This window comes from Rhinoraja longicauda, chromosome 3 (genome assembly GCF_053455715.1).
Source record: "Rhinoraja longicauda isolate Sanriku21f chromosome 3, sRhiLon1.1, whole genome shotgun sequence".
NCBI classification, from domain to species: Eukaryota; Metazoa; Chordata; class Chondrichthyes; order Rajiformes; family Arhynchobatidae; genus Rhinoraja; species Rhinoraja longicauda.
The window spans coordinates 93,508,484-93,532,302 of NC_135955.1; the positions used below are offsets into that span (position 1 = coordinate 93,508,484).

The 23,819-nt window shown below is 48.5% G+C and overlaps 1 protein-coding gene across 3 annotated transcripts in view; it reads left to right on the forward strand.

Moving 5' to 3' along the window:
• LOC144592184 (teneurin-3-like) overlaps positions 1-23,819 on the forward strand; it is a 2,027,615-nt gene that overhangs the window by 1,462,758 nt on the left and 541,038 nt on the right. For 2 of the 3 annotated variants that reach the window (XM_078396657.1, XM_078396658.1), the window contains exon 3: positions 22,863-22,939. The gene's annotated coding sequence lies outside the window, so the exon portion shown is untranslated. Of the gene's footprint in view, positions 1-18,712; positions 18,795-22,862; positions 22,940-23,819 lie in introns of all 3 variants that reach the window. The other variant, XM_078396656.1, reaches the window with a different exon arrangement.

Genomic DNA, 23,819 nt, shown 5'->3' on the forward strand with positions numbered 1-23,819 from the left:
ACAGAATAGGGGCCTCCACAACATCTTATAATCTTCATACCTATTGATTGTAAAAGTGATGTTTTGTCCTTCTCTTCCAATGGGACTGAAGAATGCAGAGTGAAGAGTGTTTAATTGTTGTCCAGCATACATAGACGTAGTGTTGCCAACTGTCCCGTATTAGCCGGGAAATCCAGTATATTGGGCTAAATTGGTTTGTCCCGTACGGGACCGCCCTTGTCCCGCATTAGGCCCGGGGGAAGCTGTAGGCCCGGACAGTGTAGGCCTGGACAGTGTAGGCCCGGACACTCTAGGCGCAGGGTGCGCTGTAGGCCCGGATGCTGTAGGCCAGGACAGTGTAGGTTCGGACGGTGTAGGCCCGGACACTGTAGGCCAGGACAGTGTAGTTTCGGACAGCGTAGGCCAGGACAGTGTAGGCGGACACTGTAGGTTCGGACAGTGTAGGCCTGGACTCCCGGGCACCGCCTAACGGAGGTTGCCTAGCAACCCACCTCCTGGCCCGGGTGGCCGCCATTGGAGGAGCGGGAGCACGTGGCCGCTGGCTTGGTGAGGTCACGTGGGGCGCGGGGCGGTGACGTCACCTTTTGTCCCTTATATGTGAGTGAGATAGTTGACCACCCCTATGGAGAAGGGAGGATCTCATTGAAACCTTCCAGATAATTAAAGGCCTAGAGAGGTGGGAGGAATACCCTGGGGGATTCTCGGTGGCGCAGCGGTAGAGTTGCTGCCTCACAGCGCCAGACACCCGGGTTCCATCCCGACCACGGGTGCCGTCTGTACGGAGTTTGTACGTTCTCCACGTGGCTTGTGTGGGGTTTTCCCCCGGTGCTCCGGGTGATTTGTCCATCCTGTGTGAAAGGCTCTGACTGTCCCCCCTATCTACTCCCGGCGTGATAATACATAGTTCGATCAACTCTCCCCGCAACCTCCGATGTTCCAGAGAAAGTGGTCACGGTGGCGCGGCGGTTGAGTTGCCGCCTTACAGCGAATGCAGCGCCGGAGACCCGGGTTCCATCCCGACTACGGGCGCTGTCTGTACGGAGTTTGTACGTTCTCCCTGTGACCTGCGTGGGTTTTCTCTGAGATCTTCGGTCTCCTCCCACACTCCAAAGACGTGCAGGTTTGCAGGTTAATTGGCTGGGTAAATGTAAAAATTGTCCCGAGTTGAAAACAAGTTAGATAGAGCTCTAGGGGCTAGCGGAATCAAGGGAGATGGGGAGAAGGCAGGCACGGGTTACTGATTGTGGATTTTTAGATTTAGAGATACAGCGCGGAAACAGGCCCTTCGGCCCATCGGGTACGAATCGCCCAGCGATCCCCGCACATTAACACTATCCTACACACACTAGGGACAATTTTTTTTACATTTTACCCAGTCAATTAACCTACAAACCTGCACGTCTCTGGAGTGTGGGAGGAAACCGAAGATCTCGGAGAAAACCCACGCAGGTCACGGGGAGAACGTACCAACTCCGTACAGACGGCGCCCGTAGTCGGGATCGGACCTGAGTCTCTGGCGCTGCATTCACTGTAAGGCGGCAACTCTACCGCTGCGCCACCGTGCCGCACACGGTGATCAGCCATGATCATAAATGAATGGCGGTGCTGGCTCGAAGGGCCGAATGGCCTCCTCCTACACCTATTTTCTGTGCTTCTATGTTTCCAAGTCACTCCAATCTCGAAAGCACCGAGGACTCCAGATGGGAACTGCACTCAGCCTGTGATTCCTGCTCTGAGGGTTTGCCTCTGACATTGATTGAAGATGGAGGCAGCCTTTGATATATCTGACACGCTGACCCGTGGTGCGACATAACTTCCAGCCTTTTGCAACCCACCTCGTCTTGTCCACTCCCAGTCTTTAAATAGTGCATGAGGTAGGTTAGAGTATCGCTGCACACTCTGGGAAGTGTAATTGTTAACAGATGTCCTGAGAGCTCCTGCAAGCTTTGTGCAATCTGTTCGCGGCTGTGGACCTCGACACATGACATGGCTGTAAATCCTCACCATGGCCAAGACCACGCTTGATCTACAGCGTTCACCAGATTGATCCCTGGGATGGCAGGACTTTCATATGAAGAAAGACTGGATAGACTCGGCTTGTACTCGCTGGAATTTAGAAGATTGAGGGGGGATCTTATAGAAACTTACAAAATTCTTAAGGGGTTGGACAGGCTAGATGCAGGAAGATTGTTCCCGATGTTGGGGAAGTCCAGCACAAGGGGTCACAGTTTAAGGATAAGGGGGAAGTCTTTTAGGACCGAGATGAGAACGTTTTTTTTCACACAGAGAGTGGTGAATCTGTGGAATTCTCTGCCACAGAAGGTAGTTGAGGCCAGTTCATTGGCTATATTTAAGAGGGAGTTAGATGTGGCCCTTGTGGCTAAAGGGATCAGGGGGTATGGAGAGAAGGCAGGTACGGGATACTGAGTTGGATGATCAGCCATGATCATATTGAATGGCGGTGCGTACAGGCTCGAAGGGCCGAATGGCCTACTCCTACACCTATTTTCTATGTTTCTACAGCCAGCTCAGTTTAGTTCATTGCTACGTGTACCGAGGTACAGTGAACAGCTTTAGCTGCACGCTAACCAGTCGGCAGCAAGACAATGCACTGGAATTCACTGGAGTTTAGAAGGATGAGAGGGGATATGTTCTCATCCGAATCATTGATATAGTTTTAGAGATACAGCGCGGAAACAGTCCCTTCCACCCACCGGGTCTGCGCCGACCAGCGATCCCCGCGCACTAACACTATCCTACACACCAGGGCCAATTGACGTTTATACCAAGCCAATTTGCCGACAAACCTGTGCGTCTTTGAAGTGGTGAGATCAAGGGAAGATGGCCCCCAACCCAGGTGACTATTTCCCTGCTAGTCACATATTACAATCACTCCCCACTCTTAAATCTCTACTCCGGCAGCAACATTTCTTCTTTGATCGGGCTTTGCTGGCTTTACCTCGCACTAAACGTTACTCCCTTATCATGTATCTGGACACTGTGAATGGCTCGATTGTAATCACGTCTTGTCTATTCGCAACAAAGGTTTTTCACTCTACCTCAGTACACGTGACAGTAAACTAATCTTAACTGAACTGAACGGAACTCGAAGGGGAGCTTTTTTCACGATACAGTACGAGATGACATGTGATGAAATTCGTAAGTAGATACGTATAAAATTATAAAAGGACTGGACAAGCTAGATGCACGAAAAATGTTCCCCAATGTTGGGCGAGTCCAGAACCAGGGGCCACACAGTCTAAGAATAAAGGGGAGGCCATTTAAAACTGAGGCGAGAAAAAACCTTTCCACCCGGAGTGTTGTGAATTTGTGGAATTCTCTGCCACAGAGGGCAGTGGAGGCCAATTCACTGGATGAATTTAAAAGGGCGTTAGATAGAGCTCTAGGGGCTAGTGGAATCAAGGGATATGGGGAGCAGGCAGGCACGGGTTACTGATTGTGGATGATCAGCCATGATCACAATGAATGGCGGTGCTGGCTCGAAGGGCCAAATGGCCTCCTCCTGCACCTAGTTTCTATGTTTCTATGTTTCTATTAATATATGATTACAATCAAGCTACCTTACGTATGTGTACAAATACAGTAGCTACAATCGTGTGTAGCTGGGGAATCTTGGCATATCTATACGGCACTGTGAAGGTTTTGAACATCTGTTTGAGCCTGGCCCCACTGACAGAATACCTTACCTCCCTGATCATAGAAACTTCGAAAATAGGTGCAGGAGGAGGCCATTCAGCCCTTCGAGCCAGCACCGCCATTCAATGTGATCATGGCTGATCATCCACAATCAGTAACCCGTGCCTGCCTTCTCCCCATATCCCTTGATTCCACTAGCCCCTAGAGCTCTATCTAACTCTCTTTTAAATCCATCCAGTGAATCGGCCTCCACTGCCCTCTGTGGCAGAGAATTCCACAGATTCACAACTCTCTGGGTGAAGAGGTTTCTTCTCACCGTGTCCATGGTGGCTGGCCTGATCAAGGTCTTTGATCAGCGGGTGGTCTGGGTTGTGGTTTCCCCGCTGGCCACTACTCTAGCTGCAGCTCATTAGACACTCTGGAAGCTTGGACTCTTTAAAAGACTTAAACCAGCTCGTCAATAATGACTCCTGCCAAGATTAACGACAAGCCCTGGTTCAAGGGGAATGAACGGCAAATTAAATATTTCAATTGACAATAGACAATAGACAATAGGTGCAGGAGTAGGCCATTCAGCCCTTCGAGCCAGCACCGCCATTCAATGCGATCATGGCTGATCACTATCAATCAGTACCCCGTTCCTGCCTTCTCCCCATACCCCCTCACTCCGCTATCCTTAAGAGCTCTATCCAGCTCTCTCTTGAAAGCATCCAACGAACTGGCCTCCACTGCCTTCTGAGGCAGAGAATTCCACACCTTCACCACCCTCTGACTGAAAAAGTTCTTCCTCATCTCCGTTCTAAATGGCCTACCCCTTATTCTCAAACTGTGGCCCCTTGTTCTGGACTCCCCCAACATTGGGAACATGTTATCTGCCTCTAATGTGTCCAATCCCCTAATTATCTTATATGTTTCAATAAGATCCCCCCTCATCCTTCTAAATTCCAGTGTATACAAGCCCAATCGCTCCAGCCTTTCAACATACGACAGTCCCGCCATTCCGGAAATTAATCTAGTGAACCTACGCTGCACGCCCTCCATAGCAAGAATATCCTTCCTCAAATACCTTCCCCTTGATCATCGTTGCTTTTTGCATGTCTTTCATTCATTTTAGGTTAGTGTAGTTTGGAATTACAGGGCGGACACAAGGCCTTTCGGCCCACGGAGTCCGCGCCGACCAGCGATCCCCGCACACTAACACTATCCTCGTACAAACTCCATACAGCCAGTACCTGTGGTCACGATGGAACCAGGGTCGCTGGTGCTGGATGAGAGGAGATCTTATCAAAACGTATAAGATTATTAAGGGGTTGGAAACGTTAGAGGCAGGAAACATGTTCCCAATGTTGGGGGAGTCCAGAACCAGGGGCCACACAGTCTTAGAATAATGGGGAGGCCATTTAAAACTGAGGTGAGAAGGAACCTTTTCAGTCAGAGAGTTGTGAATCTGTGGAATTCTCTGCCTCAGAAGGCAGTGGAGGCCAATTCTATGAATGCATTCAAGAGAGAGCTGGATAGAGCTCTTAAGGATAGCGGAGTCAGGGGGTATGGGGAGAAGGCAGGAACGGGGTACTGATTGAGAATGATCAGCCATGATCACATTGAATGGCGGTGCTGGCTCGAAGGGCCGAATGGCCTCCTCCTGCACCTATTGTCTATTGTGAGGCAGCAACTCTACCAGCTTCACCTTCAATTTTAACCAGCATCTGCAGTTTTTTTCCATCACTTATCCACCTGCACATAATCCATATCCCTCCATTCTCTGCATATCCACCTGCATATCCAAAAGCCTTTCAACGCCACTATCGTATCTGCCTCCACCACCACCCCTGGCAATACGTTCCAGGTCCCCTCCACCCTCTGTGTAAACAAAACAAACAAAACTTTCCCCACACTTACCCCCTTTAACCTTTGCCTCTCTCATCTTAAAACAATGCCCCCTGCTCTTTGATAATTCCACTCTGGGAAAAAGGTTCTGACTGTCCACCCTATCTGTGCCTCTCATAATTTTTTAATAGTTTTATTTACAAAGTGTTTGGCTTCAGGAAAAAAACTGCAGATGCTGGTTAAAACTGAAGGTAGACGAAAAATGCTGGAGTAACTCAGCGGGTCAGGCAGCATCTGTGTAGAACATGGATAGGTGACGTTTCACAGAGTGCTGGAGTAACTCAGCGGGTCAGGCAGCATCTCTGGGGAACATGGATAGGTGACGTTTCGGGTCGAGACCTTTCTTCAGACTGATGTCAGTGGAGGGGGCGGGACAAAGATAGAATGTAGTCGGATACAGGATTTGTCCCGCCCCATCCCCTGACTTCAGTCTGAAGAAGGGTCTCGACCCGAAACGTCACCCATTCCTTCTCTCCAGAGATGCTGCCCATCCCGCTGAGTTACTCCAGCACTTTGTGTCTAAGTGTTTGGGTCAGTTTAGTTTATTGTCACGTGTACCGAGCGAGGTACAGTGAAAAGCTTTTGTTGCGCGCTAACCAGTCAGCGGAAAGACAATACATGATTACAATCGAGCCGTCCACAGTGTACAGATACATGATAAGGGAATAACGTTCAGTGCAAGGTAAAGCCAGCAAAGTCCGATCAAGGATAGTCCGAGGGTCACCAATGAGGTAGATAGTAGTTCAGCACTGCTCTCTGGTTGTGGTAGGATGGTTCAGTTGCCTGATAACAGCTGGGAAGAAACTGTCCCTGAATCTGGAGGTGTGCGTTTTCACACTTCTGTACCTCTTGCCCGATGGGAGAGGGGAGAAGAGGGAGTGGCCGGGGTGAGACTGGTCCTTGATGATGCTGCTGGCCTTGCCGAGGCAGCGTGAGGTGTAGATGGAGTCAGTGGAAGGGAGGTTGGTTTGTGTGATGGTCTGGGCTGCGTCCAGAGCAGAAATTCTCCGCGATTTCCTGTAGTCCAAGAGTCCGAGAGTCATGCCACGTGGAAACGGTCACAGAGTCAAGAGTGATACAGTGTGGAAACACGTCCTTCGGTCCAACTCGCCCACACCGGCCAACAATGTGTCAGCTACACTAGTCCCACTTGCCTGCGCTTGGTCCATATCCCTCCAAACCTGTCCCAGTGTTTCTTAAACGTTGGGATAGTCCCAGCCTCAACTACCTCCTCTGGCAGCTCGTTCCATACACCCACCACCCTCTGTGTGAAAAGGTTACCCCTCAGATTCCCATTAAATCCTTTCCCCCTCACCTTGATCCTATGTCCTCTGGTCCTCGATTCCCCTACTAGAAACATAGAAACATAGAAAATAGGTGCAGGAGTAGGCCATTCGGCCCTTCGAGCCTGCACCGCCATTCACTATGATCATGGCTGATCATCCAGCTCAGTATCCCGTACCTGCCTTCTCTCCATACCCCCCGATCCCTTTAGCCACAAGGGCCACATCTAACTCCCTCTTAAATATAGCCAATGAACTGGCCTCAACTACCTTCTGTGGCAGAGAATTCCACAGACTCACCACTCTCTGTGTGAAGAAATGTTTTCTCATCTCGGTCCTAAAAGACTTCCCCCTTATCCTTAAGCTGTGACCCCTGGTTCTGGACTTCCCCAACATCGGGAACAATCTTCCCGCATCTAGCCTCTCCAACCTCTTAAGAATTTTATATGTTTCTATAAGATCCCCCCTCTGGGCAAGAGACTCTGTGCGTCTACCCGATCTGTTCCTCTCATGATTTTGTACACCTCTAGATGGTCTCCCAATCTCCCATCCTCCTGCGCTCCATGAGACCTGCTATGCTTGGCAACGGAAGATACATTTGGAAGTTTGTGTAAGCCGGCCAGCAATGCTTCTGAGCATCCAGTACATTTATTATTAAAAAGCTCGAAACCCTCTGTAGTTTAGATTAGGTTGGTCGGGACAAATCAGCTGCCATTTGTAACACTGGAGGGAACAGAAGTGTGAGATTAACAGCAGACAGCAAGGCCAGTGGTGTGATGTGCAATGTGATAGATACGTCACTCAGTCCTACACGCTGCGATGGCCCAGTCTTTGTGCGTAAATGAACTACAGGCAGATGCTGGTTTAAACCGGAGATGTGCACAAATACCTGGAGTAAATCAGCGGGTCAGACAGCAACCATGGAGGAGAGGAATGGGTGACGTTTCGGGTCGAGACCATTCTTCAGACTGAGAGTCAGGAGAAAGGAAAACGGGAGATATGGACGGAGATAGAGAGATATATAAGTATAAGAAAATAACTGCAGATGCTGGTACAAACCGATTTATTCACAAAATGCTGGAGTAACTCAGCAGGTCAGGCAGCATCTCAGACTGAAGAAGGGTCTCAACCCGAAACGTCACCCATTCCTTCTCTCCCGAGATGCTGCCTGACCTGCCGAGTTACTCCAGCATTTTGTGAATAAATCGAGATAGAGAGATACATGGAACAATATATCTAGCTAGGAGATAGAGAACCAGGATCTCACGGTGGCGCAGCGGTAGAGTTGCTGCCTCACAGCGCCAGAGACCCGGGTTCCATCCCGACAACGGGTGCTGTCTGGACTGAGGTTGTACGTTCTCCCCGTGACCTGCGTGGGTTGTGTAGAGATATAGACGGTGATGTAGAGAGATAGAGAAAAAAATGAATGATAAAGAAAAAGTGATAGAGAAAAAGTAACGATGATAAAGGAAACAGGCCATTGTTAGCTGTGGGCTAGGTGAAAACTAGTTACAGACAACGAGACTCAACAAGATGCTCCAGTCTTCGGGCCTCGCATCCTGCCTCTTCTACTCATATGAAATTTCGAGAGGACTAGAATACAAAACCAAAACCGAATCACCCCGGTCTCACCCCGGCCACTCCCTCTTCTCCCCTCTCCCATCGGGCAAGAGGTACAGAATTGTGAAAACGCACACCTCCAGATTCAGGGACAGTTTCTTCCCGGCTGTTATCAGGCAACTGAACCATCCTACCACAACCAGAGAGCAGTGCTGAACTACTATCTACCTCATTGGTGACCATCGGACTATCCTTGATCGGACTTTGCTGGCTTTACCTTGCACTAAACGTTATTCCCTTATCATGCATCTGTATACTGTGGACGGCTCGATTGTAATCATGTATTGTCTTTCCGCTGACTGGTTAGCACGCAACAAAAGTTAATCACTGTTCCTCGGTACACGTGACAATGAACTAAAGTGAACAAAAACAGGGAAGTAATGCTGAGGCTCTATAAGATTCTAGATATTTGGAATATTGTGAGCAATTTTGGGCCCCATACCTGAGGAAGGATGTGCTGGCTCTGGAGAGGGTCCAGAGGAGGTTTACAAGATCGATCCCAGGAATGAGTGGGTTAACCTATGACGAGCGTTTGTCGGCACTGGGCCTGTACTCGCTGGAGTTTAGAAGGATGAGGGGGGGCCTCATTGAAACGTACAGAATAGTGAGCGGCCTGGATAGAGTGGATGTGGAGAGGATGTTTCCTCTAGTGGGAGAGTCTCGGACCAGAGGGCTCAGCCTCAGAATTAAAGGACGTTCATTGAGGAAGGAGATGAGGAGGAATTTCTTTAGTCAGAGGGTGGTGAATTTGCGGAATTCATTGCCACAGACGGCTGTGGAGGCCAAGTCAGTGGACATTTTTAAGGCAGAGATTGATAGATTCTTGATTAGTGCGGGTGTCAGGGGTTATGGGGAGAAGGCAGGAGAATGGGGTTGGGAGGGAGAGATAGATCAGCCATGATTGAATGGCGGAGAAGACTTGATGGGCCGAATGGCCCTATTTTGTTCCTGTCACCATTAAAACTGTGCTGGTGTTCCAACATCTCTTGTCAATGACTTTGTTTCCAGTCAATAGACAATAGTCAATAGGTGCAGGAGGAGGCCATTCGGCCCTTCGAGCCAGCACCGCCATTCAATGTGATCATGGCTGATCATTCTCAATCAGTACCCCGTTCCTGCCTTCTCCCCATACCCCCTGACTCCACTATCCTCAAGAGCTCTAGGTAGCTCTCTCTTGAATGCATTCAGAGAATTGGCCTCCACTGCCTTCTGAGGCAGAGAATTCCACAGATTCACAACTCTCTGACTGAAAAGGTTTTTCCTCCTCTCCGTTCTAATTCGACAAAGGAGAGCAGCAAAGGTCACCACACGACTTGTCTGCCAAGCCACCATCACGTAAATAAAACATATTACACGGGATGTATTTTCAATAACTAGCTTGACATGTTACAGCGTAAAAATACTAATGACTGCTGGACAACCCTAACATGCCAGCTTTGCTGTTTACATGCGCCAGTGATCGTGTTGTGAGTGAACGTGAGATATATTCCACATCGAGCATCCATTATGAAAATCAGGCAAACATCAATCTTCTCAGTCAAGTCAAGTCAAGTCTACTTTATTTGTCACGTACACATACACGATGTGCAGTGAAATGAAAGTGGCAACGCCTGCGGATTGTGCAGGATCCTACAAAACAGGATAGAACAATTTTAAAAAAAGACACGACACAAAAAAATAAATGAATACAGTAAATTAGTCCCTGGTGATATGAGAGTTAACAGCCCTGATGGCCTGTGGGAAGAAACTCCGTCTCATCCTCTCTGTTTTCACAGCGTGACAGCGGAGGCGTTTGCCTGACCGTAGCAGTTGGAACAGTCCGTTACTGGGGTGGTAGGGGTCCCCCATAATGTTGCTTGCTCTGGATCTGCACCTCCTGATGTATAGGTCCTGCAGGGGGACGAGTGTAGTTCCCATGGTGCATTCTGCCAAACGCACTACTCTCTGCAGGGCCATCCTATCCTGGGCAGAGCTGTTCCCAAACCAGATTGAGATGTTGCCGGACAAGATGCTTTCTATCATATATATACAGCGCGGAAACAGGCCTTTTCTGCCCACCAAGTCCGCTCCGCCCAGTGATCCCCGCACATTAACACTATCCTACACACACTAGGGACAATTTTTTTACATTTACCCAGTCAAATTAACCTACATACCCGTACGTCTTTGGAGTGTGGGAGGAAACCGAAGATCTCGGAGAAAACCCACGCAGGTCACGGGGAGAACGTACAAACTCCTTACAGTACAGCACCCGTAGTCAGGATCGAACCTGAGTCTCCGGCGCTGCATTCGCTGTAAAGCAGCAACTCTACCGCTGCGCTACCGTGCCGCCCTTCTACAGCCCCAGAGTAGAAGCACTGAAGGATCCTCAGAGACACTCTGAATTTCCTCAGCTGTCTGAGGTGGTAAAGGCGCTGCTTAGCCTTACCCACCAGTGCGGCAATGTGCGTTGTCCATGTCAGATCCTCTGTGATGTGGACTCCGAGGTATTTAAAGCTGCTCACCTTATCCACAGTAGACCCATTTATCTCCAGTGGCGTGTACGTCCTTGGATGTTTAGCCCTTCTAAAGTCCACAATCAGCTCCTTCGTTTTAGTGACATTCAAGAGGAGGCAATTGTCCTGACACCAGAGTGCCAGATCAGCCACCTCCTCCCGGTAGGCCTTCTCATCGTTGTTGGAGATCCGGCCCACCACCACAGTATCATCAGCAAACTTGATGATGGAGTTTGAGCTGAACCTGGCCCCACAGTCATGTGTGTACAGGGAGTACAGTAGGGGGCTAAGGATGCAGCCCTGGGGGGATCCTATGTTCAGGGTGAGGGAGCTAGATGTGTGTTCCCCCATCTTGACCACTTGGGGCCTGGCAGTGAGAAAGTCCAGGACCCAATCACACAGAGGGGTGCTAAGCCCCAGTTCCAGCAGCTTCTCAGCAAGTCTGCTGGGGACTATTGTGTTGAAAGCTGAACTAAAATCAATGAACAGCATCCTCACATAGCCCCCCTGGCTGTCCAGATGAGAGAGAGCGGTGTGCAGAACCTGGGAGATGATAGTAGTTTAGTTTAGTTTAGTGTACTTAGGGCGGCACGGTGGCGCAGCAGTAGAGTTGCTGCCTCACAGCGAATGCAGCGCCGGAGACTCAGGTTCGATCCTGACTACGGGCGCTGTCTGTACGGAGTTTGTACGTTCTCCCCGCGACCTGCGTGGGTTTTCTTCGAGATCTTCGGTTTCCTCCCACACTCCAAAGACGTGCAGGTTTGTAGGTTAATTGACTGGGTAAATGTAAAAATTGTCCCTAGTGTGTGTAGGATAGTGTTAGTGTGCGGGAATCGCTGGGCGGCACAGACTTGGTGGGCCGAAGGGCCTGTTTCCGCGCTTTATCTCTAAATCTAAATCTAAATCTAGTTTAGAGAAATACACTGCGGAAACAGGCCGTTTTGGCCCACCGGGTCCGCGCCGACCAGCGATCCCCGCACACTAACACTATCCTACACACACTAGGGACAATTTTTTAAAACATTTATACCAAGCCAATTAACTTACAAACCTGTATGTCTTTGGACTGTGGGAGGAAACCGAAGATCTCGGAGAAAACCCCCACGCAGGTCACGGGGAGAACGTACAAACTCCGTACAGACAGCACCCGTGGTTGGGATGGAACCCGGGTCTCCGACGCTGTATTCGCTGTAAGGCGGCAACTTTACCGCTGCGCCACCGTGACCGCTCTAAGTACAGAGAATATCGAGCATAGGATATATAGAATGTACAGCATTGAACTTAGAATTATAAAGCATCTAGGCTTTACTTTAGACGCAGCAAAGAAACAGTCCCTTCGGCCCGCTGAGTCCGCGCCGACTAGCGATCGCCCCGTACACTAGCAGTACCTTCCACACCAGGGCCCATTTACAATTTTTACCAAAGCCAATTAACCTACAAACCTGCACGTCTTTGGAGTGTGGGAGGAAACCGGAGCGCCCGGAGAAAACCCACGTAGGTCACTGGGAGAACGTACAAACAAGGTTCTGCTGCAGTTGTACAGGGCCTTGGTGAGACCGCACCTGGAGTATTGCGTACAGTTTTGGTCTCCTAATCTGAGGAAAGACATTCTTGCCATAGAGGGAGTGCAGAGAAGGTTCACCAGATTGATTCCTGGGATGGCAGGACTTTCATATGAAGAAAGACTGGATAGACTCGGCTTGTACTCGCTGGAATTTAGAAGATTGAGGGGGGATCATATAGAAACTTACAAAATTCTTAAGGGGTTGGACGGGCTAGATGCAGGAAGATTGTTCCCGATGTTGGGGAAGTCCAGAACAAGGGGTCACAGTTTAAGGATAAGGGGGAAGTCTTTTAGGACCAAGATGAGAAAACATTTCTTCACACAGAGAGTGGTGAATCTGTGGAATTCTCTGCCACAGAAGGTAGTTGAGGCCAGTTCATTGGCTATATTTAAGAGGAAGTTAGATGTGGCCTTTGTGGCTAAAGGGATCAGGGGGTATGGAGAGAAGGCAGGTACGGGATACTGAGCTGGATGATCAGCCATGATCATATTGAATGGCGGTGCGTACAGGCTCGAAGGGCCGAATGGCCTACTCCTACTTCGATGTTTCTATGTTAACGATATCCACAGAGTCGGCCTCCAGAAGCTGTCTGTGGAGTGACCTCTCCCTTTGTTCCCTTTTTGCTCTCTCATGCTGGGTGAATAAATCTATGAAATACTTTACAAAGTCTTTCTATTTCTCAATTACCGTCAAACTGAAACTCAGTTTCGGTGACAAATGGCACAAAATTATTTTGACAGGAAAATCTTTATTTGTACAAATGTATGCTGAGTGCAAGTAGTTTCAAGTAAACGGCACAGGCCGTTTGTGTTGCCAATGGATAGTGGCAGCTCTGCTTTTGTTTTCTCGAGCAAGCGGAGCAGTTAGCTTGGTGCGTTTCAGTAAGCATTAAATGAAATGTTGTCAAGTTCGAAAGGGTACAGAGAAGATTTACGAGGATGTTGCCATGACTCGAGGGCCTGAGCATACAGGGAGAGGTTGGGGCAGGCTGGGACTCTATTCCTTGGAGCGCAGGAGGATGAGGGGCGATCTTACGGAGGTGACATAGCGGCAGAGTTACTGCCTCACAGCGCCGGTGACACGGGTTTGATCCTGACCACGGGCGCTGTCTGTTTGTACGTTCTCCCCGTGACCTGCGTGGGTTTTCTCCGAGATCTTCGGTTTCCTCCCACACTCCAAGGACGTGCAGGTTTGTAGGTTAATTGGCTTGGTGTAAATGTAAAAATTGTCCCTAGTGTGTGTAGGATAGTGTTAATGTGCGGGGATAGCTGGGCGGCGCGGACCCGGTGGGCCGAAGGGCCTGTTTCCGCGCTGTATCTCTAAACTAAATCGGCACATGGATATGCAAAAATTGTCCCTGTAAAAATGTGAAATGTGGGTATGGAATAGTGTTAATGTGCGGGGATCGGTGGTCGGTGCGGACTCAGTGGGCCGAAGGGCCTGTTTCCGCGCTGAATATATCGGGTTGACGCATAGAGTCTTTTGTGCAGAATAGATGGATCGAGAACCAGTGGATATAGGTTTAAGATTAAGGGGGAAAGGTTTATTAGGGGCAACCTTTTTTCATACAAAGGGGTGGTGGGTGTATGGAACGAGCTGCCGGAGGAGGTACAGAAGTGTGAAAATGCACACCTCCAGATTCAGGGACTGTTTCTTCCCAGCTGTTATCAGGCATCTGAACCATCTGAATGGCGGGACTGTCATATGTTGAAAGACTGGAGCGACTAGGCTTGTATACACTGGAATTTAGAAGGATGAGAGGAGTTCTTATCGAAACGTATAAGATTATTAAGGGGTTGGAAATGTTAGAGGCAGGAAACATGTTCCCAATGTTGGGGGAGTCCAGAACAAGGGGCCACAGTTTAAGAATAAGGGGTAGGCCATTTAGAACTGAGATGAGGAAAAACGTTTTCAGTCAGAGAGTTGTGAATCTGTGGAATTCTCTGCCTCAGAAGGCAGTGGAGGACAATTCTCTGAATGCATTCAAGAGAGAGCTAGATAGAGCTCTTAAGGATAGCGGAGTCAGGGGGTATGGGGAGAAGGCAGGAACGGGGTACTGATTGTGGATGATCAGCCATGATCACATTGAATGGCGGTGCTGGCTCGATGGGCCGAATGGCCTCCTCCTGCACCTATTGTCTATTGTCTATCCTACCACAACCAGAGAGCAGTGCTGTGCTTCTGTCTACTGCATCTGAACTGATTGATCCCACCATAAATAGAAGATGATATTTGGCACACATGAAACAGTGATGCAGGGACAATTGCCCAGTCTTCACTACGTGCTAGCAGATTCTGTGCCATCCTTCGTAAAACTTACTTATTTTGAATTTCTTTAGTGACATAGCACGGAAACAGGCCATTCCGCCCAACAAGTCCTCCAAATACGTACAGGTTTGGAGGTTAATTGACTTTGGTAACATGGTAAATTGTTCCTAGTGTGCAGGTTAGTGTACGGGGTGACCGCTGGTCGGTACGGACCCGGTGGGCTGAAGGGCCTGTTTCCACGCTGTATCTCTAAAAGCCTAACAAGCAAAAAGCCAAATTCAGTGCAGCAGTATGAACTAAGTGCACCTACTCCAGAACCAGGGGCCACAGTTTAAGAATAAGGGATAGGCCATTTAGAACGGAGATGAAGAAAGACTTTTTCAGTCAGAGAGTTGTAAATCTGTGGAATTCTCTGCCTCAGAAGGCAGTGGAGGCCAATTCTCTGAATGCATTCAAGAGAGAGCTAGATAGAGCTCTTAAAGGTAGCGGAGTCAGGGGGTATGGGGAGAAGGCAGGAACGGGGTACTGATTGAGAATGATCAGCCATGATCACATTGAATGGCGGTGCTGGCTCGAAGGGACGAATGGTCTACTCCTGCACCTATTGTCTATTGTCTACTCAGATAATTCTCTCTAAGTTGATGGCAGACACAAAATGCTGGAGTAACTCAGCGGGACAGGCAGCATCTCGGGAGGGAAGGAATGGGTGACGTTTCGGGTCGAGACCCTTCTTCAGACCCGAAACGTCACCCATTCCTTCTCTCCCGAGCTGCTGCCTGACCCGCTGAGTTACTCCAGCATTTTGTGTCTACTTTCGATTTAAACCAGCATCTGCAGTTTTTATCCTACCCTCTCTAAGTTGTCGGACTTGGCCTTCCACATGTAATATGAATAGTTGTTGTTACTCATTGCTTCAGCTGCACTAAATTAGATGAGCTGCCAAATTCACACGGTAAACATGGGTGTGGCGTTGTTGAGTTTAGTTTAGTTTAGTTTAGTTTTGAGATACAGCGCGGAAACAGGCCCTTCGGCCCACCGAGTCTCCACCGGCCAGAGATCCCTGCACACTAACACTATCATACACACTGGGGACAATTTACATTTACATCAAGCCAATTAACCTCCAAACCTGCACTTCTTTTTGGAGTGTGGGAAGAAGCCGAAGATCTCGGGGAAAACCCAGGCAGGTGACTGGGAGAACATAGAAACATAGAAAATAGGTTCAGCAGGAGGCCATTTAGCCCTTCGAGCCAGCACAGCCATTCATTGTGATCATGGCTGATCATCCACAATCAGTAACCCGTTCCTGCCTTCTCCCCATATCCCTTGATTCCGCTAGCCCCTAGAACTCTATCTAACTCTCTCTTAAATCCGTCCAGTGAATCGGCCTCCACTGCCCTCTGTGGCAGAGAATTCCACAAATTCACAACTCTCTGGGTGAAAAAAGTTCCTTCTCACCTCAGTTTTTAAATGGCCTCCCCTTTATTCTTAGACTGTGTGGCCCCCGGTTCTGGACTCCCCCAACATTGGGAACGTTTTTCCTGCATCTAGCTTGTCCAGTCCTTTTGTCATTTTATACGTCTCCGTACAGGCAGCGCCCGTAGTCGGGATGGAAGCCGGGTCTCCGGCGCTGTGAGGCAGCGACTCTACCGCCGTGCCACCGTGCCACCTCCTGGAGTTCTTCCTTCCTGATGTCAACACGGTTGACACTGGGCCATCTTGACTGTTGACACTGGGCCATCTTGACTGTTGACACTGGGCCATCTTGACTGTTGACACTGGGCCATCTTGAAGCTTATTCCAAAAGAAATGTGTGGATAATATCTATTGCAGGAGCCCACTGGGAGATTGAGGGTGTGGGTGAGGAGGAACATAACTCACTTGATTAGCTCTGAGACAAGGGATTTTCCAAGTGCTTCCCTCCTACGAAGAGAGCTGTTGTTAGAAGTTTTTTTTTTTCAAAGCCTGCAGTTAAATTTGAGCACTCAGTTAAATATATTCACCATCTGACGTTTTATGTTCAGTCATTCTCAATGGGCAGAGACGTCGCTGAGATAAAGAGTTTCCTGATTTCTTTGGACCCTGCTAACAGCTTTTGTAATATCAACTGCTGGAGGTAAATATTATTCGAGAGGCTTGTTAGCGCAGTCGTGCCTTCAGTTTGAAGAAGGGTCCCTTAACAGTGATCTTAGAGCATTGTGTAAGATTCATGAGAGGAATGAATAGGGTAAATGCGCTCTTGCACAGAGACGGCACGGTGGCGCAGCGGTAGAGTTGCTGCCTCACACGCCAGAAACCCGGGTTCCATCCGGACCATGGGCGCTGCCTGTACGGAGTTTGTACGTTCTCCCCGTGACCTGCGTGGGTTTTCTCCGGGTGCTCCGGTTTCCTCAGTAACATTGCAAATTGTCCCTAGTGGGTGTAGGATGGTGTTAGTGTGCGGGAATCGCTGGTCGGCGCGGACCCGGTGGGCCGAAGGGCCTGTTTCCGCGCTGTATCTATGAGCTAAAAAAAAGAGTCAGGGGATCAAGAACCGGAACCTCAAGAAATTGCAGAGTTGTGGACGCAGCCCGGACCAGCACACAAACCAACCTCCCTTCCACTGACTCCATCTACACCTCACGCTGCCTCGGCAAGGCCAGCAGCATAATCAAGGACCAGTCTCACCCCGGCCACTCCCTCTTCTCCCCTCTCCCATCGGGCAAGAGGTACAGAAGTGTGAAAACGCACACCTCCAGATTCAGGGACAGTTTCTTCCCGGCTGTTATCGGGCAACTGAACCACACTCTCACCAACTGGAAAATGGTCCCATCTACTTCTCTGGAGATCATTGATCAAATGGATAGGTGACATTTCACAGAGTGCTGGAGTAACTCAGCGGGTCAGGCAGCATCTCTGGAGAACATGGATAGTTGACGTTTCACAGAGTGCTGGAGTAACTCAGAGGGTCAGGCAGCATCTCTGGAAAGAAGGAATTGGTGACGTTTCGGGTCAAGACCCTTCTTCACACCTTTAATTAGTGTGCGGGGATCGCTGGTCGGCGCGGACTCGATGGGCCGAAGGGCCTGTTTCCTCGCTCTATCTCTAAACTAAACTAAACTTAAATTAAATAATTCCACAGTCGACAATTATTTGAGATTCAAGACGAGTGGTCCCAAACTGCTGGATCCTTCGTTACATTTATTTTATGAGCTCTGATTATGTTTTATTGATGGCAAAGTGTTTGAAAGAAAACATCCATAAATGGCGATGGAACTGAAATGAATACATTCAAGTCTGCTGGGTAATTTTCTATTAAAAACACTTGTTAATGGAAAAGCATAAGATTTATACACCGATCAGCCAAAACATTATGCCCACCTGCCTAATATGCTGTTGGTCCTCCGTGTGCAGCCCCATACGCAGCAGGGTGCGATGCACTGTGTATTGTGACACGTTCCTCCCGTGACCACCATTAACATTTTCTGTGACTTGTGCCACAGTCGACCTTCTGTCGGTTCGGACCAGACGGGATAACCTTCGTTGCCCTCGCGCATCGATGAGCCTTGGGCGCCCAACACCCTGTCCGTCGCCGGTTTGTGGTTTGTCCCTCCTCGGACCACTGTCGGTCGGTACTCACCACTGCTGACCGGGAGCACCCCACAAGCCTTGCCGTTTCAGAGATGCTCTGACCCAGTCGTCTGGCCATAACAATTTAGCCCTTGTCAAAGTCGCTCAGGTCTTTACTCCTGCCCATTTCTCCTGCATCCAACACGTCAACTTCAAGAACTGACTGTTCACTTGCTGCCTAATATATCCCACCCCTTGACAGGTGCCATTGTAACAAGATAATCAATGCTATTCACTTCGCCTGTCAGTGGTCATAATGTTTTGGCTCATCGGTGTAAGTGTTACCATTTTGTAAAGTAAGTCACTTACTTCGATCATTTGGCCACAGGTGGTGGTGGAGGCAGTTGTGATAGTGGCGTTCAAGAGGCATATGGATATGCAGGGAATGGAGGCATATGGATCACATGCAGGTAGATAAGAGCTTACCTTGACATCATGGTTGGCACACACACACTGTGGGATGAAAGGGCCTGTTCTTGTGCTGTAGTTTAGTTGTGTTGAGTTAGCATCTCTGGAGAACATGGATAGGACAGGAGTTACTCCAGCTTTTTTGTGTCCATCTTACACTAAACTTAACACGTGACAACAAACTACACTTAATTAAACTAAACACGTGACATAAACTAAACAACTCATCCAAACAAAACTAAAAAAACTAAAGAAGCTCTGAAGAAGGGTCTCATTCCTTCTCTCCAGAGATAGACAATAAACAATAGACAATAGACAATAGGTGCAGGAGGAGGCCATTCGGCCCTTCGAGCCAGCACCGCCATTCAATGTGATCATGGCTGATCATTCTCAATCAGTACCCCGTTCCTGCCTTCTCCCCATACCCCCTGACTCCGCTATCCTTAAGAGCTCTATCCAGCTCTCTCTTGAATGCATTCAGAGAATTGGCCTCCACTGCCTTCTGAGGCAGAGAATTCCACAGATCCACAACTCTCTGACTGAAAAAGTTTTTCCTCATCTCAGTTCTAAATGGCCTACCCCTTATTCTTAAACTGTGGCCCTTGGTTCTGGACTCGCCCAACATTGGGAACATGTTTCCTGCGTCTAACCCTTTAATAATCCAACCCCTTAATAATCTTATACGTATCGATAAGATCTCCTCTCATCCTTCTAAATTCTAGTGTATACAAGCCTAGTCGCTCCAGTATTTCAACATATGACAGTCCCGCCATTCCGGGAATTAACCTAGTAAACCTACACTGCACGCCCTGCACAGATGCTGCCTGACCCGCTGAGTTACTCCAGCACTCTGTGAAACATCACCTATCCATGATCTCCAGAGATGCTGCCTGACCCGCTGAGTTACTCCAGCACTCTGTGTCTCACCCCTTTCATGTGGTGTGTGCTCCCTTCGGCTCGAGACGAGACGGAAAATAATGACAGTTTTTGTGTGCAATTCCTTGAATGTATATCCCAAAGCAAAAAACGTGGGAGGACTAAACAGACTAAACTGAAGATGTGGTGGGTCTGATACATGATTGCTATCCAACGTTGTTATTTCTGGGTTTATGTTCACACTCGTCCGACAACACTCTCCCCTCTAATCCAAAACAATGACAATCTTTCTCGAAACCTTAAACCGAGGAACAATGCCAAATAACTGCTGTCATTATTTTTTAACGTAGGGAGCATGAAAGTAATTGGTGTTGTGTGAAGATGAATGGCTTCCATTGTTCACGAAAGGCTGCAGGACATTGTGGGAGCCAAGTTACATACCAGAGTGGTAACTTATGTCTGAATTAGGCTGCAATCCGCAGAGACACAACAGTCGGGAAACGTTTAACGTTGACTCACTGGAAAGACCTTCAGAGACCTTTGGATACTTTAAAAGTGGTGTGGTGGTGCAGCGGTAGAGTTGGTATCCATCCTGACTACGGGCGCCGTCTGTACGGAGTCTGCACGTTCTCCCAGTGACCTGCGTGGGTTTCCTCCGAGATCTCCGGTTTCCTCCCGCACTCCAAAGACGTGCAGGTTTCGAGCTTAGTTGGCTTGGTATAAATGTATAAGTTGTCTCGAGCGTGGAGACAATAGGACATTGTTAATGTTCTCAATGTAAATTGTCCCTAGTGTGTGTAGGATAGTGTTAGTGTGCAGGGTGGTAAGAACAGGAAGGCAGATTATCATCTGAATGGTGTCAAGTTTGGAAATGGGGAAGTACAAAGAGATCTGGGTGTCCTTGTTCATCAGTCACTTACAGTTAGCATGCAGGTACAGCAGGCAGCAAAAAAAGCTAATGGCATGTTGGCCTTTATGACAAGAGGAGTTGAGTATAGGAGCAAATAGGTCCTTCTGCAGTTGTACAGGGCCCTAGTGAGACCGCACCTGGAGTACTGTGTTCAGTTTTGGTCTCCAAATTTGAGGAAGGATATTCTTGCTATTGAGGGCGTGCAGCGTAGGTTCACTAGGTTAATTCCCAGAATGGCAGGACTGTCATATGTTGAAAGACTGGAGCGGCTAGGCTTATCTCCACTGGAATTTAGAAGGATGAGAGGAGATCTTATTGAAACATATAAGATTATTTAAGAGATTGGACACGTTAGAAGCAGGAAACATGAGAATCCCACTGATTTACAACTCTCTGACTGGAAAAAGTTTTTCCTCATCTCCGTTCTAAATGGCCTACCCCTTTTTATTAAACTGTGGCCCCTGGTTCTGGACTCCCCCAACATTGGGAACATGTTTCCTGCCTCTAACGTGTCCAACCCCTTAATAATCTTATATGTTTCGATAAGATCCCCTCTCATCCTTCTAAAGTCCAGTGAATACTAGCCTAGCCGCTCCAATCTTTCAACAGGCGACAGTCCCGTGAACCGAGAAGCTTTTTGTTGTGCGTTATCCAGTCAGCAGACAGACGGTGCGTGATTACAATCCAGCCGTCCGCAGGGTACAGAAACAGGATAAAGGGAATAATGTTAAGTGCAAGGTGAAGTCCAGTAAAGTCTGATTAAAGATAGTCCGAGGGTCACGGATGTGGAGAGGGAATGTTCGTGAGATGTGGATGCAGCCCAGTCCATCCCAAAGATTAGACTCCCCACCATTGACTCCATCTGCACCATGCTGCCTTAGAAAGCAGCCAACATAATCAAAGGGCACAGAGTGCTGGAGTAACTCAGCGGGTCAGGCAGCATCTGTGGAAAACGTGGATACACATGTTCTCCAGAGATGCTGCCTGACCCACTGAGTTACTCCAGCACTCTGTGAAACGTCACCTATCCATGTTCTCCACAGATGCTGCCTGACCCGCTGAGTTACCCCAGTACTCTGTGAAACGTCACCTATCCATGTTCTCCACAGATGCTGCCTGACCCGCTGAGTTACTCCAGCACTCTGTGAAACGTCACCTATCCATGTTCTCCACAGATGCTTCCTGACCCACTGAGTTACTCCAGCACTTTGTGTCATATCTTTGGTTTAAACCAGCATCTACAGTTCCTTCCTACGCATGAAAGGGTGTCAGTCAAGATGGTCACAATTTAATTACACCTACACTTTCCTGAAGTGCATTTTGCGATGTCAATTTGGCAGCACAACACCTAATTGAATCCTTTTGCGGTACCTTTATGCTTGTGTTCTACACTCCACCTCCGGGCACTCTGAGACTGATAATGAAAGCATGATTTTTATCTGACGACAGATTTATTTTTCATGTTTCTGTAATTAGAAATCACAAGGAACCTTAGACGTGTAACCTGGGACCCCACATTTAGTTCAGTAAGTTTAGTTTAGTTTACTTAAGTTTACTTAAATTTAGTTTATTGTCGTGTGTTTGGTTTAGTTTAGTTTAGTTGAGTTTAGTTTATTGTCACGTGTACCGAGGTACAGTGAAAAGCTTTTGTTGCGCGCTAACCAGTCAGCGGAAAGACAACACATGATTAAGATCGACACAAGGTGCTGGAGTAACTCAGCGGGTCAGGCAGCATCTGTGGAGAACATGGATAGGTGACGTTTCACAGAGTGCTGGAGTAACTCAGCGGGTCAGGCAGCATCTCTGGAGAACATGGATAGGTGCCGTTTCACAGAGTGCTGGAGTAACTCAGCGGGTCTCAGATGTGGAATTCTCTGCCTCAGAAGGCAGTGGAGGCCAATTCTCTGAATGCATTCAAGAGAGAGCTAGATAGAGCTCTTAAGGATAGCGGAGTCAGGGGGTATGGGGAGAAGGCAGGAACGGGGTACTGATTGAGAATGATCAGCCATGATCACATTGAATGGCGGTGCTGGCTTGAAGGGCCGAATGGCCTCCTCCTGCACCTATTGTCTATTGTCTATTGTCTATTGTCTATTGGGTCAGGCAGCACCTGTGGAGAACATGGATAGGTGACATTTCACAGAGTGCTGGAGTAACTCAGCGGGTCAGGCAGCATCTCTGGAGAGAAGGAATGGGTGACCTTTCAGGGTGAGATCCTTTCACAAATAATGTGTTTGAGTTGAGCAATGATCAAAGGGTTAATATCCTTGCCTTTGCTTTGCAGGTGCCGTTGAGTTCCCAGAAGCTGATCACAGTAGAATGAGGATGACCTTTACCCAGAAGATTCTGACGGGAAAAAAGGTAGGACACTTGTTTCAATTAACATTCTCATTATATCGGAAAACTTGATCAGATTCCCTGAGAAACTGGGAATGGTGGAAAGACAGACATTTGGGATCCTGTGTAATAGTCGACGTGGATATTGGTAGGAAAAAACTGCAGATGCAGGTTAAAATCGAAGGTAAACACAAAATGCTGGAGTAACTCAATGGGTCAGGCAGCATCTCTGGAGAGAAGGAATGGCTGACGTTTCACACAGTGCTGGAGTAACTCAGCGGGTCAGGCAGCATCTCTGGAGAACATGGATAGGTGACGTTTCACAGAGTGCTGGAGTAACTCAACGGGTCAGGCAGCATCTCTGGAGAACATGGATAGGTGACGTTTCACAGAGTGCTGGAGTAACTCAGCGGGTCAGGCAGCATCTCTGGAGAACATGGATAGGTAACGTTTCACAGAGTGCTGGAGTAACTCAGCAGGTCAGGCAGCATCTCGGGAGAGAAAGAATGGGTGACGTTTTGGGTCGAGACCCTTCTTCAGTGTATATTAATAGCTTATTTTAAAGATGCAGTGCGGAAACAGGCCTTTCGGCCCACCGGGTCCGCGCCGACCAGCGATCCCCGCACACTAGCACTGTCCTACACACACTGGGGACCATTTACAGAAGCCAATGCACCTACAAACCTGCACATCCCTGAGACGAGAGAGGAAACCGGAGCACATGGAGAAAACCCACGTGGTCAGAGGGAGAACGTACAAACTCCGTATGGAGATTGGAGGATGTATGAGTGATGAGAATCAGACAAATGGAGTAAAATGGGGAAAAATGCTGAAGTGACCATTTTTGGCCAAAAGTTGAAAAAACCCAGAATATCACAATGATGGCAAGCAATTGCCGATCTCT